Source organism: Portunus trituberculatus, chromosome 28, assembly GCF_017591435.1.
Source record: "Portunus trituberculatus isolate SZX2019 chromosome 28, ASM1759143v1, whole genome shotgun sequence".
Taxonomy (NCBI): domain Eukaryota; kingdom Metazoa; phylum Arthropoda; class Malacostraca; order Decapoda; family Portunidae; genus Portunus; species Portunus trituberculatus.
The window spans coordinates 3,292,270-3,297,269 of record NC_059282.1 but is presented as its reverse complement, the minus strand read 5'-3'; the positions used below and the strand labels follow the sequence as shown (position 1 = coordinate 3,297,269).

Here is a 5,000-nt window from a genome sequence, read left to right as displayed (position 1 = left end):
GTATTGATATCAAATTGTTGAGAAATATATTCATAGATTGTCAGAAAAGATTAATATATTAAAAAAAAACTATTCTAGACATGTCCTATATAAATCAATGCATACTCACTTACATAGACATACTGTACATACATACCTACATACATAATAAAGGAGAGTATCTTAGTATGTACATGAACACTATTACTCACACGCACATACACGCACGCTCTCCTTAAACAGCACACCTAAACACACTATATATATGCACATTTACCTACATACCTCTGCTTCGTCACACACACACACACACACACACACACACACACACACACACACACACACACGAGAGGCTGTATAATTGATGTGTAACCCTAAAAACTACCTCTTGGTGTGTGTGTGTGTGTGTGTGTGTGTGTGTGTGTGTGTGTATGTTTATCACTCACTATCTCTCAATAACCACCACCATCACCACTATCTCCAGCTCCACCACCACCATCACCACCACCACCACCGTCGCCACCACTTCTGATCGGCTAATCCTCTCACATCCTACCTCGATTGCTTGGCTCGAGGGAAGTGAACCTTTACTGAGTGGCCGACTCTCTCTCTCTCTCTCTCTCTCTCTCTCTCTCTCTCTCTCTCTCTCTCTCTTAATGAAATCACACTTTTATTTTGCATTTTCTGTGTTTGTTGTACGTAAATTAATGTAATGTAATTATTAGATATTTTAAAAGAAATGAGAGGGGAGAAATTAGTCGTGGAAAATAAAAACAAGGAATAAAATAAAAGAGAGAGAGAGAGAGAGAGAGAGAGAGAGAGAGAGAGAGAGAGAGAGAGAGAGAGAGAGAGATGAAAGAAAACAAAACAAAAATAAAGAAAACATCACACCAGGAAGCAGTAAACAAAAATAAAGGTGGACATGGAAAAACAAAGAGAAATGGTAAAAGGGAAAAAGGGAAACAAAAACAGGGAAACAAAGCAGGAAAGAACAGACAATAGGAAAGAATAGAAAAACTGTGTTGCGAGCTACGTTTTGCTTTTGTATGCAATGTTGTTGATTGATTAGAGTGATTTGTGTGACGTGACTAGAGCGCTGATTGGCTGAGAGAGAGAGAGAGAGAGAGAGAGAGAGAGAGAGAGAGAGATGATGATGATGACGGAAAGCAATACTAGGAGAGAAAAATAGGTTAGAGAAATAAGTAAAAAGAAAACGTGCTGAACTCAACTTGAAGAGGAAACTAACACACAGAGAGAGAGAGAGAGAGAGAGAGAGAGAGAGAGAGAGAGAGAGAGAGAGAGAGAGAGAGAGAGAGAATGGAAAAAGCGAAGGATGGAAGTAGATTAAGGGAAGAAAAATGAAAGAGGGAGATAAGAAGAGAATAAAGAAGGAAATGAAGAACAGGAAGCGAAAAATTAGATCGAGAGAGAGAGAGAGAGAGAGAGAGAGAGAGAGAGAGAGAGAGAGAGAAACCTTCAATCTGGTTATCCTCATTTGTTCTCATATATGCTTATCCTTGATTGGTGGAAGCTATTTGCGTTCTGCTCTGTGATTGGTGGACTTGACGGAGCGAAATAAGCCCCTGTCTCGTTTTCTTTCTGCCTCTTAATTTTTAGCGGGGAGGGGGGACTTATTTTTAGCTTTTTCCCCTCAAAAATTGTATTATTGCTATTTCAGTCTCCCTTATTTCGTCTTTTATTTACCTTTGTTTATTTTTTCCCTCTCTCTCTCTCTCTCTCTCTCTCTCTCTCTCTCTCTCTCTCTCTCTCTCTCTCTCTCTCTCTCTCTCTCTCTCTCTCTCTCTCTCTCTCTCTCTCTCTCTCTCTTTTTTTCTATTTTCCTCTATTTCTTTTTCCTCTTTTTTGTCAATCTACATGTTTTCTTTCCCCTCTACCCCACGTCTCTCTCTCTCTCTCTCTCTCTCTCTCTCTCTCTCTCTCTCTCTCTCTCTCTCTCTCTCTCTCTCTCTCTCTCTCTCTCTCTCTCTCTCTCTCTCTCTCTCTCTCTCTCTCTCTCATTATTTTCTTTATTTTCTTTAATCATTATCCTCCATTTCTCTCTATCCTTGTTTTTTTCTTTTTTCAATCTACACGTTTTACTTTCTCCTCAACCCCACGTCTCTCTCTCTCTCTCTCTCTCTCTCTCTCTCTCTCTCTCTCTCTCTCTCTCTCTCTCTCTCTCTCTCTCTCTCTCTCTGTAATTGCCCAATCTACCCATAAAATCCCTAAATGGTTACCCTCGTTTTGTCCCCCTTTGTTCTTTGCTCCCTTCTTTATTTCTCCTTCTTTATCCACCTGTCTCTTTCCCCTTCCTTCCGTTTTCTGTTTCTGAGTTTTTTTTCTTTTTTTTTCCTTTTTTTTCTTTTTAATTCCGTCGATTTCTAATATTTTTAATTTATTCGCAATTTATTTGGTTTATTTTTTTTCTATTTTGTGTGGCGTATTAAGTTGCTTCATTTCGTATTCATTTATTCATTCTCTCTCTCTCTCTCTCTCTCTCTCTCTCTCTCTCTCTCTCTCTCTCTCTCTCTCTCTCTCTCTCTCTCTCTCTCTCTCTCTCTCTCTCTCTCTCTCTCTCTCACTACTCGTCTTTCTTTATCCCCTTTTTCTTTCATTTTTTTCTTCTCCCTTTCCCTTTTCCTTCTTTCATCATCCATTCACAGTTTACACTTCTCTTCATTCCCCTCTTGTTCCTTCTCCTTTCTCCATTTTCCTTATCCCTCCTTCTCTCCGTCTCTCACTTTTATTGTTGGTCTGCGCATTTTCCCTCCACTTCAGCATTATTTTTAGCGTCTTCCTCCTTTCCTTTTCTCTTCCTATTTTCTCTTTCCTTTCCTCCATCATTCGCTGATATTTGTCTCCTTCTCATTTTCCTCTTCTATATTTGTATTTTTTTCTTATCTTTAAGGAAATAGTGAGGTGGGTGGGTAGAGGCCTTCGACTTTGCTATCCTAAATCCTCACTTTGGAATTAGGTTAGGTTAGGTTAGGTTAGGTTAGGTTAAGTTTGGTTAGATGAGGAACGCCACTTACTGTTTGTCGTTTGTATTTCTTTGTGTTACTTTACGAATTTTTTTTCATCTCTCTCTCTCTCTCTCTCTCTCTCTCTCTCTCTCTCTCTCTCTCTCTCTCTCTCTCTCTCTCTCTCTCTCTCTCTCTCTCTTCTTCCTCCTGGCACTCACTCCTGCCACACTGATAATGGTTTGATAACTTGAAATTGAAGCACGTTGAACCGGCGTGGCTGGGAGAGAGGGAGATGGAGAGGCGGAGAAGGAGCGGGAGGGGAGAAGGAGAGGGGATGGCAGACAGGGAGTTGTAAAGGAGAGAAAAAACTGGAAAGAGGTAAACGTTTGAAGGAAAAGGAGGGAAGGTGAGTGGAAGGATTGTGCGTAAAGAGAGAGAGAGAGAGAGAGAGAGAGAGAGAGAGAGAGAGAGAGAGAGAGAGAGAGAGAGAGAGAGAGAGAGACTTTGTAGGAATAATTTCACTTGGAAACATAATGAAGTACAAAGAAGGTACATATTTTTGCTTCCCTCTCACGTTCACCTGGTCTTAAGTTAAACTCACCTGCCCACCCTTCACTTTACCTGCGCAAATTCTGGCATACGGACAGCCACACTTACACGCACACTTCAACACGCACACGCACACGTACATGACCTTCGTACGGTTTAACTAAGAAAATATATCTACATACCTCACACACACACACACACACACACACACACACACACACACACACACACACACACACACACAATCGTATCTGAATCAGAGGACGTTTTAGTATTCCAAATGAATAATTCTGAAAAAAAAACAGCTCTATTCTTAATCTCCAGTAAGAATATCGACAGAAAGATTTGTAGGAAGGAGGAGAAAGATGAGGAAAAAGAAGAAAGTGTAGAAAAAATAAAATAAAAAAGGAAGAGATGAAAGGAGACAAGAAAGAAAAAGACAAAATCAAGGAAAGGAACAGATAGATAGAAAAAAAAAAGAGGAATTGTGAAGAGGTGAAGGGAGGAAGGGGTGAAGAGAAGGACAAGGTGACGTGGGGTGAAGTCCTGGCGTGGAAGACTGACCAAGGTTTTCTGGGTCTTAGTCTTGGCTAGTCTCAGTCTGGGAAAGGTCCTTGAAATGATGAAAATTGTGGGTTTGTTCGTATTTTTGGTCCGGTTTTAGTGTCGTACTGTTTCCAGGAGAGAGAGAGAGAGAGAGAGAGAGAGAGAGAGAGAGAGAGAGAGAGAGAGAGAGAGAGAGAGAAAGGAGAAGTAAAAGTATAAAAATGTTAGAGATAGGACGTTTTTTTAATCCTCTTTTAAACTTTGGCCGGATCAAGTGACTACTCATGTTTACACACACACACACACACACACACACACACACACACACACACACACACACACACACACACACTCAGTTCACGTGGCATAATAGGTTCCATTAATTCTGAGCGTGTGTCTCTAAGTTACCTGTGCAAATATTCCCCTAATGACTTGTACAGGTAAGGAAAGCGTGTCACCTGTTCCCCCATCTCCCATTCCCTACTCTCTCTCTCTCTCTCTCTCTCTCTCTCTCTCTCTCTCTCTCTCTCTCTCTCAATCTGCTACCTATTTACGAGTGACACAGTGACCTACATATTGCTAAACTAGGAAAAAATAACAATATTCAGGAAAATTGTTTTACCTTTCTATTCAAATTTTATTATTTTACTTTATAACCGTGTGTGTGTGTGTGTGTGTGTGTGTGTGTGTGTGTGTGTGTGTGTGTGTGTGTGTGTGTGTGTGTGTGTCTATGAATGTACGTGACATCCTTGTCTGGCCGACCTTTCTCTCTCTCTCTCTCTCTCTCTCTCTCTCTCTCTCTCTCTCTCTCTCTCTCTCTCTCTCTCTCGCATTCTTTCGTTTCTTTCCCTCTCCTCTTTCTCCTCTCTTTCACACACACACACACACACACACACACACACACACACACACACACACACGGCCCGGTAGCTCAGTGGTTAGAGCGCTGGCTTCACAAGCCAG

At 41.1% G+C, this 5,000-nt stretch overlaps 1 protein-coding gene across 1 annotated transcript in view; it reads right to left on the bottom strand.

Moving 5' to 3' along the window:
• Nucleotides 1-5,000, bottom strand: part of LOC123510328 (inactive dipeptidyl peptidase 10-like) — a 195,000-nt gene that overhangs the window by 21,731 nt on the left and 168,269 nt on the right.